Below are 15,690 nucleotides of genomic sequence, written 5' to 3' on the forward strand. Positions count from 1 at the left end.
GCTGAAGGGAAACACAAAGACCACAGGGTCACACTCTCAACAGCATAAGCTACTGAACTTGCTGCCTAAATGTTTGTAAGAATTTCATTAATGTGCTGATCTGTTTCTCCATGTTAAAATAAATTAAATTTGAAAAAAAGGCATTAGCCAGAGATCTGCCGGCAATTTGAAAAATGGCTTGAGGAAAGCAATCTAGCATTCCTCTATTTGGGATTCATTTTAAGTTACAAATATTGCATTCTCCGAAAATAAAGTGTTTGCTGATCCTTAGCCCAGACATTCATCATTGCCCTGTTATAGTTACACTGCATCACTTCTTAAGTGCAGTAATCATGGCCTTTTCCTGAGGAACTGTGGAGTTATTTGGGACTAGTGAATGCTTTACGTTCTGAAGCAAAATTGCTTTTTCCCTTTCACAGACCAGATTCCATTTACTAGCAGTAGCTCCAACTCCTGTCATACTTGGCCAGACTAAGAGGAACATGATTCATGAATTCAAAGTATTGAAAGGTATGAAATATGTCAACTTCTTCAAGATAAGAAGCTTCAAAATCAACCCCAAATTAGAAAATGTAGGTTTAGGTGCATTCAAGACAAAAACAGGAGATACTTCATGTACTGTACTTGAAACTGTCTTTTTGGGATCCATTAAGAAATGGACACCTGGAATTCACAGACCATTAAGTTACTAGCAACCAAAAGACCTGCTGTTATTAGTAATCTTTCTTATTAGAGAACCTTATGGTTAAATATGAAACAATGAACTGATCTTGAATAGACATTATCAATTTTAATATTGCCTTTTTGGACTATCAGTTTGAGATGCAGTGATTACTTATTTCTTTGATTACTGTGAAAGCATGCAACTGCTACTCACATTATAGAATGTGGCAATAGATTAAAAATTAAGAATGAAGAATGGAAAGGATTCCTGCTGAATCAGCCTGAGATTAAATAGAGTGGTGTTCAATTATCTCCAACAGCTAGAGAGGAGAGAACAAATTAGAGGCTAAGCAACTGAAACATCAGTTGTAGAGCAATGTCACTGCTGTAGAGAAAACAGCAGATTGTGGGTCACGTATTATCCAATTATTAAGTAACCTTAGGAATGTATAATGCGCATTAGTAATTAAATGAGAACCTTATTATTTACTTTGCCTAATGTTATTGCACTTTGAGTACTGTCTTAGAAATAAATGGGTCAGTATATGTTGTAAATATATCCTATCAGTTCTACAGCTACTAAGGAGCAGTGTTTCAAACAGAATTCTCAGTGGCTTCTTTAGAATACAAGCGTGATTGTTCTAATGGAGAATTCAGAATTTGTCAGAAGGGATGCAATAAGTTCAATTTGATCAATTCAGCTCTACTGCATTGTTCATAAATATGTGCTCCATTTTCTAATGTAGTAGTTCTCCTGTTTTGCATCAGGATAAACAACAAATTCCAAGAATTCCGAAAGAACATGATAAAGAAACTGGTGTCATCTCCAGAAATTGGATAGTTTGAAAGCACCAGAGGAGGGTACCAGAATAATATGAGTGATGGCAGAGTTAAACCCTAGAGTGTCAGCAGTCTGTGAATTGAAACAGGCCACGAAAATACATCAAAGCAAGCAGAAAAAATGTGAGATGACATGGAAACACAAAGACATTAACTAGGCCATCATAAAGTGGGACATACTAGAATTGTGCCGTTTTTACAGGTTGTTAAACTGTCAATGTAGATTTACTTCTTCAAGAATAGTCTTCTCAATGAGCAGCTCTGCCCAGAAGTAGATCTTCTAAACCACACAAATGGTATGTACAAAAGAAGGACCAGTCAAATGTTAATTAACAATTTGCATTCACATTTCAAAATTAATTTGTCTACATTTTTAGTAAGATATTATTCACATGTAGAGAACACTGATAATCTTAAAAATGTTTCCTCTACAACTATTTATGAACTAGAAAATTAAAAATTAAAATCAAAATTAAAAATTAATTCAAAATCTGTTAAAAGTGTCATTTTTGTTAGTTTAATAAGATTAAATAAAGCGAATGACACTTTACACTTTAAGTCACCCACATTCAAGATAAAACAAGAACATACACAGGCACAATCAGTGACATTAACTGGTAAAAGTGCAATATCTTGGCTGTCTCACATTTTGGACCAATTTTTATATTTGTTCTAAAATTGCAGGAAAATTACAGTAACTCAGAAGCAGAAAAATAACAGAAAATCAATACATTTCAGAGATTTCATGAGCCTCATATTAAAAGATCGCTCTGGTTGATGAGTGACCTTTTTAATATTTATCTTCACACACACTGAGCCCCAGTGCTATGGAGATCAGAACCTCCCTACACCAATGTATGTTATGTGTACACTTCTAAACTGAATGTCATATATTACAATTTCAATGGGTCTCGAAAAGATCAGTTCATCCACACACAACCAGACTGTTCTGCACATTCTGTTTATGAATAGTATATAGCCTGGATTGATAGAACCCAACCCTTTACAACATACAGAATATTAAAGATCAACATGCAAAATATGCGTGTGTGTTATTTGGAACAGAGCAAGCTGCAACTAAAGAGTGGGTGATTATGAATAAATATCAAGGTTATTTTATGCAGAGACATTGTTTATTTCATTGTCTTTTTTTGTCTAAGAGAAGGTAACTGTGACTCATAAAGCCACCAGAATAAAGGCTGCAATAGAAAATTTTTTGTCTGGTCCCTTATTGCTGCAAGGAGATTGTTTGATTCCTATATGTTATGTTTCTGTGCAAGGAGGGTTTGTTATAGTCAAGTCCATTAAATCTCAACATTTTAAACTGTCACAAAAGCACTTCTGAAAATCATTAAATTCCAATAGTTAACTGTGAAAGCTTGAATATATGTTGCTTCTAAAGGGTACCATCATTTGTTTTTTTTTTATATTCCCCGGATCAATAATCAGATATCTATATCTTTAATTAATAATAAGTGCTACAATTAGAAGTGCACTTCTGTTTAGCATTTGTGCTTTCTTTTGAATCTACTGTATATTTCTACTTAGCTGGAGCAAAAAAAACCAAAATTTTTCAGGGTGTGAAAATAAAGCATTTCCCAACCAAAAGGTTGTGGGAATGTGGAACAAACTTTCCAACCATTTTGTTGAAAGCAATACCTTGGCTTCTTTCAAGAAATAACTGGGTGAGATCTTTGGGTACTTTAACTACCAAACAGGCTTGAGGGACCTTTTCTAAACATTCTATGTTTATAATGATCACGTTTAGACTTTCCTTCGCTAATTTGAATAATTAGTAATTCATTATTCAATTCCCAGTTCTCTCCATTTATAACCAAAGCCCTGCTTCACTGGCACTATGTCATTGTGCATTTAACCACTTTTCTGTTCACATCTATGCTTTGGTTCTCTGTTTTTATTTATTTCACCCAGTCCTGTCTGCACTTGCCTGTTCTCCAGTGGATCCACCCTTGATCCTGAAGCCCGTCTGCATCCCTGTCTTTGGTTCTCAATACCAGGATTCTGCTCCAAAGTCAAATTCTCATTCTCCCTTGGGGTCCAGGAACAGGTTTCCATTCCAAGACCAAGATACCCAAGTGTCCCCCATTATTCCTCTGAGCTTGGCACAGGACTGAGGCTGAGTCTACCCAATTCTTGTCGACTGGCTGGTTCACCAGGGCTGAGATCTCCAGGCTGGACACTGACGATCATTACACTTTTGCCGCTTACTCTGTTACAGTTTCACCCAACTCGACATCAGAATTTCATTCAGCACTGCATCTTCTGAACCTGACTACACGGCCACTCCAGACCTCAACCCTGGATTCCTGGGACTCTTCTCTGCTCTCTTTTTCTCCATGCAGCCCCTTTTGCTACTTACCAACAGTTCACTTCTGTTGAGTCCTGCTCTTGCACTCACTTTAGTTTTTCTTTTCTCTGACTCCTTCCCTACCACCTTTTGGGGAAGCTTCCTCTCTATGATCAGGGCTTTTTTCTCTTGCTCATCATTCCATTTCTCAGGCTATCTGGGTCTGTGTCCTGTGGAATCTCCTTTTTCTGTCCAGAGTGTCAGCCTGTGGGCTTGCCGGCCTGTACCCCTGGCTACTTGGAGGCTACCTCCCGGATCTGACCCCCTATCCTTCAAGGGACTTGGTGCCCCATTCTGTCTTGGAGCCGAGGGTCCCAGATTCCAGTCGGCAGGCTAACATAGGGCTAGCGCTTTGTTGTCCCAGCCTCTCTCGTTGGTCGCCAGGGATGCAGACAGCTAGCATCTGCCAGACTGTTGCGCCTCATCTGTTTTTCTTGCTCACCGACTGGGACCTTCTTTGCTCTGCTGGCCAGTTCGTTTTAAGTTTTTTCCGTTTACATTACTGTCCGGCCTGGGCTGATTAAGCCCAACCAGTAATCAATTAGTAGTTCAGGTGGGTAGCTGCATCAGCATGTGTAGGCTGCAAAGGAACAAGTAATAAGTTTATTCCATGCTGAAAAAAAGAAGAAAGAAAACACAACGTTTCGGCCGTGGAGCCTTCTTCAGGTGTGAGAAAGACAAGGCAGTGAGCAAAGGTAATGTAGCGGGACAACAAAGGCTGGGAGAGAGGTGGAGCGGGAGACGGGAGGAGGGGACAGAAAGAGAGGCCAATCAAGAGGTGTGAAGTCAGAATAGGCGTAGAGAGGTGTGAAATGAAACCTCCAATGAATGGAGAAAATTTAGAAGAAAAGTAGTCTGTCGTTAAGAGAAGGGGGAAGGTGTGATCCTAGCTGCAGGATAATTTTGGTTTCTGTACTCTTTCTGATGTATGAGTTCGTAAAACCGTCTTTGAGAACACAGACGGAGAGATTAGAATGGTCATGGCCGTTATAGTGTTCTTACGACTCTCTCATTTGTTACTGTAAGACAGCAGGCCTTAAGGTTGTCTGGTTAACAAACAAAACCCATATTTATACCAATCAAAGACATCTTGGTTTTAAGAATTAAAAAAATCAAGGGGTTAAGGCTCAAGACACCCAAAACCCAATGGAAAACACTTGAAAAGTGCAGCCCATTGTAATATCTGAAAACCAAAAAAATAAGAAAGTTATAGGATGATGTAAAGATGCACTACGCCTCATAGAGTGCTCATTGGCTGGTACCAAAACAACACTATCCAGGGTATTGTAGGCTGTTGGAATCTTCCCAATTGGCTGATTGGCCAAGTAATCAGAATGCCAGTCAATTGGTAGATCTGGCAGCTCTGACATTTCCATAGACACCAAGCTGCTAGATTTATAATCTTTACAAAGCTTTGTAAAACGTTGCTTTTAATTGGAATGTACAGTATTCAGCAAAGAAAGGAAATTTTAAGGAAATATATTATCCTGCCTTCTAAAATTTGACTATTTCTACTGCTTCGTCCGCTTCTTTTTTGCTGTCAGTTTCTTCTTAGACCATATGGCCTATTGCATTATTCATTAAGGGCATCTGCAGTTTTTTTAAAGTATTGTATGAAAAACTTTTTTGTGGTTTATATTTTACTGATAACCCAAATTACCATTTTGTTATACAGGGGAGTGTCCAGAACTGAAATTCATTTCTGTTTCTGAAGTAGTATTTTTTAGGCTGCCGAATTTTGCCAATGAAGAGAAAATGTTTCTTGCTTTCTAGCTTGAGGAAGAATATACTTGTACTGAGGAAGAGATGGCTGAAACAGTTTCACTGCCTGGGAGATGGGTCCCCTCTTCAGGGACTCACCAAGGGCCCAGCAATTCTTGGCTTGTGTTTAGCAATTGTCAGCTAATAACACAGTTTACAGTGTGAAGTGTAGTCAACTCCATGTCTCTTTCTTTAGAACAGGGATGTCCACAGACGGTCTTAGGGGACAGTTTGCAGGTATTTGTCTTTATAAAAAGCAACACCTGCAGTCTTGGGAGAAGATACTTAATTGCAACAGTTAAGCCAGCAACCAGCTTTTTGTATCTCTTTAAGATGGAATGAAAACACGCAGAAGCACCAGACCATGATAGAACACCCCTGCTGGAGACAGATAGAATGAGAATACTACAGGATCCCATAGTCCTATGGCCTTACTGCTGAATTGCTCCTATGAGTTTTCTTAGTGGGACCTCAGCACTGCTCTTTTGGTCAGGAAGGCTTCCCTATTCTGATATTTTCTGCACCAGAAAGAATTATAGAAAACCTACTGAGGAGTGGATTCCAAAGTGTTGTAGGACATTAGCTATGATAGGTTTTTGAACTACTGTATGTTCTCTACTCATAACAAAAATGTTCTCTCTCTGGGTGGGTATTAAATAAATTGAAAGGAGCATGAAGGCCTATCAGGACCTTTAATTAAGAGCCCAAATTTAGTGTCCTTTTATAAATTTACTCAAGTGGAATCTTAAATTATAAAATTATGATGGGTTTTTGTCTCTGGCATTTGTTGCTTTAAGATGGCTACTGTAGGTCAAAATTCCCTTTCAGCCAACTTGCCACAGTAGGTAGGCTTCTTCTTATGTTCATAGAGTGAACTAAATTTATGCTAAAAGTTGGATTTCCTTTTTAACTCTCTTCTTATTTCTTTGAAATAAGTAGTCAACATATTGGTGACAAAATAAAACATTTTCTTCTTTTATGTTTTTGCTTTTACTTTAATGGAATCTGATGTGAACAGACTTTAATCCTGACCACTGAACATTACAATATCACTTTAAACCATCTTAGAATACTTTATGCCAGAGTGCACTGGAAAATATTCACTAGAATGAAAAGGTTTAGAAATGTAAGATCTTAGTAAATTGAATTACCTGTTTTCTCATTTCTCACTTGACTAAGATTTGTTTTCCTTGTAAACCAAGACAGATCTAAAAACATTCCAAAAAGCAAATTATATAAGGTAAAACAGTGTGAAGTAAGACCTCAGGCTCATACTATCATCATAGACACTTCTGAGCAACTGTGCAGTTCATAATAATGACCGACAAACCACATGTTGAAAGACAGGTCGCTAGCTAAAGGGAGTTTGAATGATCTTGAGAATAACATCTACCTTCTTCAATTCCTGGCTAGTGGTGCTGTGGTGATATTTGTTGGACAGCATTAGTACTGGATCTATGGAAGAGTGGGTGGACTAGGCTTAGATTGAATCTAAATCATCAGCAATGTAGGAAAGGTGCCGGCCATAATGTCAAAGCTATAAGAAATGCATATTGTAGTATTATAACATCATCTGACTATTTGATTTCTGCACAATCAACTAAAAAATGAAAGCAGCAATGTACACAAAAGACAAGAAAGATCACAATGCAAATTAATATTTCATGAGAATCTGATGTAACTTTCAGGTTGAACTGGTACAATAAGCTTTTGTTTTGTTCACTTGAACAACAATCTGACAGGTGGAGGCAATTATGTAATAATGAGTGTAGTTTCATATTGGTCACCTTCTGTTTAAATGTGCCAGTTATTCACTCCCAGGGATTTGCCCCTGCTAGCTGCAAGATGGCTTCCTCTACCTTTATATTAATGAAGCTAAAATCCTTACTTTGGTGGCAGATGTTCAAGAAGCTACATCAGTCATTATATTCAGAAGTACAACCTTCAAAAAATATATTATCATCTTAGAGGTCTTGGAGTGGGCCCTACAGTATACTAAACTGAAGATGATTAGTATGAGAGACAGAGCTACAGTTACATGTTTCGGTAACTTGTATTACAAACGCACAATTTCATTCATTTTTTTGTTAGGAAGACAAATAAATTTAGGAATGTCACTAAATTTGTAGTGACACTGTAATTAACACAGTAATTATATATTTTATAAATATTATAAAGCATTGAACTACAACTTATTATCTGTAAAGCTACAGTAGTGCTCCAGAATAGCATAATGAAGTTGATTACTATAATATTTGTGTTTTGTGTATACAGTACACTATGTCAGTATTTACAGGTTACTGTATATGTAATGTAGTTTTGTGTCATATGTTATGCTGTAGTAAACCTCTGTTACATCCCAATTGACATGCCTCTCTACAAGAGGGACTGAATGCAGACTAAGAGATTATCCATTTTTTTTACTTTACACAGGTTTTAGAGTGTAAGATTTAAAATGGTGAGGAACCTGTTAAATACTCATTAATTGAAAGATAAGATCATCTGCCATTCCCTGCACATTCAATCTGAGTTTGTACAGCTTGTCATTGATACTGTGATCAGGGGTGTTGTTTATTTGCCCTGATCAGGTTGATAACTCAGTGTTCAATGCAGGGAAACTTTAAACTGCTTGCAGGTTCATCTTACCATCCACCAGTGGTTCCATATTGTAAATCTTTTCATTCTATGGCTATCTATCATCACACAAAACTATGATTTCTTCCTAAATCTGAATGTTTTTTGTAATTAAAAATACAAGATTATTCAGCTCACCTCTTAAACTAAAAACCACAGTAATGAATGGATGCTTAGCTTACATTAACAGATAATGAAGAAAAGATGTTGCATAAATCTATACTGTACATGGTACAAATATGCACAGCTAAACCAACTATTTTAGCAATGACAGAGACTGTCAAAGGGTTGATTTACACATGAATATTAAATATGACACTAGTAATGAACATTTTATGAAGTTATAATATAAAATCTTTCAAGCTGTATTTACTGTATTTTGTCATCATTCTAACAAATGATTGGTCTTTTTTGTACCTCTGCAGATCATTATTTATGTGCATCCCAGGAAATCATAAAAATATTTAAAAATGTAAGAATGTATAAGAATATGTAAGAACATAAGAAATGTTACAAATGAGAGGAGCTTGTTTCACCCATCTTTCATGTACAGTATTTAATAAGGATAGTGTGCAATAGTGAAAGAAACACCTTGTCTTACATTTCTACCTGGATTTTTCAGTTTCTTCACAAAAGGCAAGACACTTTGTTAGTAGTTAACCAGCTAATTGAATTAATGTGTTGCCTGTAGGAGTGAAAAAGCATACTGACAGACTCTTCTGTTCAAGTTTCATGTTTTGAAATATATATTATCTGTCTTAGCCAACTTTGGTTTGGGCTTCAACATATTTTTGCACTGCCCACAAAATACCACTTTTCAAGATATGACAATCCTAGGAGGAAATCCTTTAAACTGTTTGCAGTTTCACATAACCAACCACCACTGGCTCCAAATTGCAAATCCTTTAATTCTATGGCTACTTCTCATTACACAAAACAATGATTTCTTCAAAAAACATTAAATATTCTTTAATTTGTTTATTAAGAATGGAATATTATCTAGCTCTAAAACATCACTCATTTAACTTACTTAAACTAGAAGACATTAAGTTCTTTGAAAATTAAATTTAAAATCAAATGCTTTGAGAACATGTTTCCAAAATCTGGGGAATCTTAACATAACAATACTGAGGAAATCATCTGGATTTCCAACTAATCAGATACATTGAAGGGGTTAATTGGATGTGCCTGGTAAGACTGTTCATCAGAATGCAAATAATGTTGTACTAACTCCTTCATTCACAATTGCTTTAGAATTATGTAACCAAAAGCTGACCAGCAGTGAAAGTTAGCTGCCATATTTGACAATGAGAATCCTTAGGCCAATTATTACAGTACCACTGTTTGAATTCAAGTTTTGATCTCTATGCAAAAGGCATTTTCTTTTATTCCAGACTCAGACATAAATCTCTTGCCATTTCTATCACAATGCAACAATAAAACACATTTGTGAATGCCATTTCTGTTAAGGGAACACACAACCTGATGCAAAATAATGCCAAGTCTTGAGCCAAAAATCTTCATCTTCAATAGTCTTCCAAGGTAACGTTCTGGAATGGTGGTGCAAACCGGTAGAAAGAATGTTTCGAAATGAAGCAAATTTGTCTTTATTCATTTACTCTGCACATACCAAAACATACTATTATACAGTAGCAAATGCAGTTGCTGAATTTGGTTGGTAAAATTTAAGTGGAAAAATAACCTTAGAGGCAATAAAGGTAATGTTGTAACTCAGAACTATACAATTTCATTACAGTCAAGCCAGGGGTTCACCTTGTGTGAAGCCTATGCTAAGTGTCTCATGCATAAATCATTTGCTCTCTGCATCAGTAAATTAATTGCAGTCTATCCATATGTAATGAGGTCATCGAAACACATTTTGTTTCCACCTATGATTTGTTTTCCAGCTGTGGGTTTATTTAATTTTCTATTTCAATTACAAATGCAGTCCATTGTGCATGTGATATTAATCAAAAGCAACGTAGGGTCCACTGTGTTTTATCAAAACCCCAGCTCCCAGTTTTAACAATTCCACTAGAAAGGCTAAAGCAAGCACACAGCTATACTTAATTGAGTGACTCCAACTTTACCATATTACACTTACTCAACTACCCGACGAGAATGACTGTTTATCTTGATCAAATTAAAGTTTATATCTTTTTCTTTAGGTCTCTAACCATAATAAACTGAAATCTAAAGAAACAAATAAGAACACAATGTATTAGTTTAATTGTCCTGGAAACATGATGTAAGGGCCCTCAATACACTACATCGTGGCGGAGCGGTGCCTCTGTGGTTAAGGCTGTGCGACTGTGGCTGGAAGGTTGTCAATTCGTATCCCACACCTGGCAGAGGATTTCTACTCCGTTGGGCCCCTGAGAAAGGCCCTTAACCCCAGCTGCTCCAGGGGTGCCATATAAATGGCTGATCCTGTGCTCTGACCCCAAGCTTCTCTCCCTGTTTGTGTGTGTGTCATGGAGAGCAAGTTGGGGTATGCGAAAAGACAAATTCCTAATACAAGATGTTGTATATGGCTAAAGAAGTGTTCGTATCTATATATCTTTTACTCAGAGACAGAATGACTATGTAAATGTCCTATTTTGCTTCTGTTCATGCACTAGAACAAATAGCCCCGTAACATCACAAAACACAGATTTTGCCACTCAGAAAGAGAAATCATCTGTTGCCCATTTTGTATTCCACAAAACATGTTTTCTGTGGAGTTCCTGTAGATCTTAGTAGTAATACCATTAACGTATACTGTAAGATGTCAGTCAAACTCCATAATTTCATGAGACATCTAGAGACAGGGTGGGTTTTTAAATTTCCCTTAAAAATGTCAGGATTTGACTTGCATGTCATGATGTGACTTTCATTTCCCAAACAACAACATACAAATGGCTGAGTGCTGAAGACAGACTGGGTTTAGTCAACCAGGGCTTTCTTGGCTCTCAGCAACACAGTAACACTTGTAGCCTTTCAGAGGCTTGCAGGCTTTCAGTCCTGAGGGTGAGGGACATTCCTCCCTCCCAATTAAATAAGGCAGGATGGAAGAGTCTGCCTGCCCTTTGTCATTCTCCTCTGTATAATGCCAACTGTGAGCCAAGACATAAAGAACTCACAATTGGCAATAAAAATCAGGTTTTCTATAAAAAATGTAATTGTAACATCTAAATTATAAAACAAGGAAACAGTTCTAAGTTCAAGTTATACATTTGATCAATATTATATGCATGATCAATTAAAAATAGTGATCAAAACTCTGTTCTATTATCAGGCCAAAGGAGTATTTTGATGTAGTATAGTATGTTTGAAGGCAATTAAAGACCATTGTGCAACAGGGCAAAGACAGTTCTTTGTAGCCTACAAGGTGGCAATATTCTGTAGTCATGAGTAAAGTCAAAATTAAATGAACCACAACAATTAAGCATGGGAAAGGAACACTCACTGTTTTGAAGTACTGTAGCTGTTTAATATTATGAGACCCTACTAGGCTCTATAACTAATGAAAATTGGAAACAAGCATGAAAAATATATTGCAACATAACTCAAAGACCATTCAGATTGTATGTACATTGCTGATGACAAGCACTTGAAGATCAGATTCTATTTCTCTTAATACAGTATGTGATGCCAACATCAGCAGCTGGATTGTTGGGTCAAAGTTTTATCCAATTGAGTTACAAATCTCGTACCAAGCAAAAAAGGCAGAGAATTGAGCAATCTGTAATTCTGATTGCAATAAGCGCATTAATACTGTATTGCACTTTTTTTCCCAAAGTACTTTACATGCAGTATAGGAGATCACATACTATATCCACCAGTAATGTACAACACCTAGCTGGGTGATGCGCAGCTGTTGCTATGGACTCACCAGCAGCCCCTATCAGACAACAGATCAGGTGGAGAAGTGAGAAACCTTTAGGCATGCCAGATTTTACAAGCCCATGTTAGGACCATTCTGCTGTGAAGAGGCAGGGAGTGGTGCACCTGTGCTAGCTGCAGGCCATGTCTCCACCCTTTGTGTCTGCTCAGCACCAGTTGCCAAGGTGACTGCATGATATTCGGATCACCTGGTTAACATGAGAAGCCACACTGCATAAAGTGCTGCAGACTATTTAAGTCCTGCATTGTTTTTTTCTTTAGCAAAGCATCATTAGAATTTCTGCACTAGGCTTCATCTACGAATCAGCAGTCAGCATTTCCCAGTGGAGTCATTCCTGCTTTCTTCCAGTTCTCTGGCTGCTTGAAATCCTCCTGTTGTCTGTCTGCTCCCATTCCTCTGCCTACCTAGATTTTCCCCATCACTTGCCTGCTTCCTGAACCACTCAGACTTCACTGTGTCTGTTGCTGTTGTAGAGGTTTGATGGGTTTACTGAGACAATTATTAATTGTAGCAGTAATCACGAGGTTGTTCGTTGTGGCTTTTAGAAAATCAATCGTCAGAACAACTAACAACGCACACACACGGGTTCAATACACGAGATACGTTTATTAATATAAATTGTGCACCAAACATATACTAGTCTGCCTGGATATGAGCGTCAGACCTTACTGTGAGGGTTATGAATATACAAGGTATATAATCTCGAAGAGATGCAAACACAAAGAGATACACAACAGAGAATATATGTCAATATATATCGTTCGGTTACCAAATCGCTAATCAGTGTTATTACCCACTGTTACTCTAAACTCGGAAGTAAATACATTACTCATGAATTAAATTGATAACAACTTGTGTTGAGGTACAATTGAATTCTCGAGACGCAATGTAGAACATGGGGTTTACTTATCCACTGTGTATGGATTTGGAATTTCCCGGCACGAACACCAAACCAGCTGACGGGCTCTGTTGCAGCCTCTGTTCCAGCGGTTGTCCAATGGGCATTGTCCCGGCGTCCTCTGGCTACCGGCCAACCAGTCGAGGTGCAGCTCGGAGTAGGATGGGCGGAGGAATCTAACTGCGGCGCGCAGGGCAGTAGTTGCTCCAAGGGGATCTACCAGCAGTCCGGCTGGCTAGTAGAAAGTCTCTATGCACAGAGTGTGACCGCGAGTCTTCACAAGTCACTATTTTGCCTGGGAAGAAGCTGGTTCGTTCCCGGTCCAGCGCCGCTTCTGAATAAGCTATTCAGGTTGTCGACGAGGGTCCAACTGTAGGCTGCCGTTGATCAAGCGGAGCATTCACGTTGGTAGAATTCTGAGTACGTACGGGATCCTCGGCCTCGCGCTTAGAACAAAGTCCAAGTCCCTTTTGCAGACAGCAGTTGTCACGTGATTGTCTCTGAGGATGCGCGAAAATGGCCAAGGAGAGCCCCGATCTGAGCTTGCGCTCCCTTTTTGACCAAGACACAGATGTGTGCTGATTGGTTGAGAGTTTGGCGGGCATTGGAGACCCACGTGGTATTACCACGCCCTGCCAGTCCCTGATTGGTTGGTCAAGGTGAGATATGAGTCACTTACTCTTGACAATTAGGAATGCAGTCCAGATGTCCATTCGGCACTCCCTAGACAAATAGGCGCCAATGGATGACCATTGATCATGATAGCCAGGCTTAGCTAAGTGCATCCCTGTCTGGGAGCTGTTCCTTATCAAAAGAAAACATCTTAAATCAGCCTGCATGAATACTTTCTCTGTGGGTGCACAACAGAGATGGAGGGTGAGATGGGGCCTCATTTAGGAAAGCATACCAACGCTTAATTCTGTCTTATTAACAAGCATTGCCGCTACACTGTGCTTCCCTGACCTGATCCTGCATGCTGGGTGTGGCTGTGCTGCAAGGTCTCTGGTCTCTGTGTGGTGTCAGAGTCACATTTCTCTGTGGGATCTGTGCTGTGACTGCCTGCTGTCGGTACTTACACTTCTGTCCCCCTGGCATTCGTGTTGCAATTCACTTTCTCCATAGTGAGCGTGAAGCAGTCCTGTTCCACTGGTGCCCATATCTCACTGCATTTCCCCTGGTACTGGTGAAGACTGCTGCTGCATCAGTGTTGCAGCTGTGGTGTGGTGGTGTTCCTGGCTGGGAGCTTGGTAGCTCAGCCTCTTAGCCCTGCCTACAGATTACGTCACAGCTTCCTGCCTTGGTGGTTCATCACTTCATCACCTCAGCACTCCTACAGTACCTGCCAGCCTGCTCACCACCCAGACAGAATCCTATGGAGTCTGCCTGGGCCTGTAACCCCTCCTGCCTTTCCTATGAGCTGAGCTGCCCCTGGAACTCTGGTTCCGGTCTTCACTGTGCACGCAGTTTGTCTTTGTCCCTTGTTGTCCACCCTTACAGTGTGCGCTTAGCTCAACCTGGCCATTTATTGTAATGCAGTAATTGTAATATGAATCGTAATAAGCTTTTATGTAGTATACATCCAAGGGAATTGTTAAACATTGCAAAAGAGACATGGGAGCACAGTCCAACCATATATTTCAATGTCAATGAACATCTGTCCTAAAATTTCAGATTCAACAGTAGCCCTATTGTTAAAGAATATTTCAGGCAGAGAAATATCCTACAATAAATCTTAGTCACAGATTTTCAGACCAGGAAGAGAATATTCATTTTAATTTCCATGATTGTGAACCCTATGAAGTGATTGAATTCATTGATTGACTTTCAAAATGAGCATATCAGGGAGAAGAAAAAACACATTTCACTTTGGAATCATAGTTGCTATAGACATACAGTAGCACCTTTCATATTTCTCACTCCACACCAAGCACAATGATAAAATAGTTAACATTCTGTCTGGCCAACAACAACAGGGAGTACACTGACTTGTATTGAAGTTCAGGGATGTTTTTATCAGTCTTTCCAGAGAAAATAGATGTGGTTAAAGACATATAATAAAGGAACCAAGGAAAAGTGTTATTGAGGAATCTCTAGTACAGAAATGGACTAGCACAATTGTACTCATTCTAGAGACTGATGTCTCTGTCTGGCTTTGTAATGATTACTGAAAACTGAATATTTTATCCAGGTTTGATGCTTTTCTACTACAACAAATTTAAACTAGTAACTATTTAATCTATTACTCACAACTTTCTTCTAATGGATCAAGCAGAAGAAAAGACAGTCAAGAAAATGCCAGACAATGAAAGACAATGAAACTGAATGATTAAGACCTGAGTTCTTGAACTGTGGGATTTTGATATGCTACTAGTTTATATTCTCATAAGAGAAAGCTTGTATCAGTTCCTCTCCACTACACTTCCAATAAACACACTCTTTAAGAGGAGTAGATTAAAACACTTAAGTGTTACTCAATCTGTTTTAATTACACTCTGCAAGGATTGGGCAGAGCATTTCTCTGCTCCTGACAGTATATCACACACTATTAATAAACACTCTGCAGACAACCATTAAAATTAATATTTGCTGTGGTCAAAAAAGAGCCAATAGATATTTATCTCTTTAATAAATGTCTTTCCC

The sequence above is a fragment of the Lepisosteus platostomus genome, chromosome 10, assembly GCF_059453375.1.
Source record: "Lepisosteus platostomus isolate fLepPlt1 chromosome 10, fLepPlt1.hap1, whole genome shotgun sequence".
NCBI lineage: Eukaryota > Metazoa > Chordata > Actinopteri > Semionotiformes > Lepisosteidae > Lepisosteus > Lepisosteus platostomus.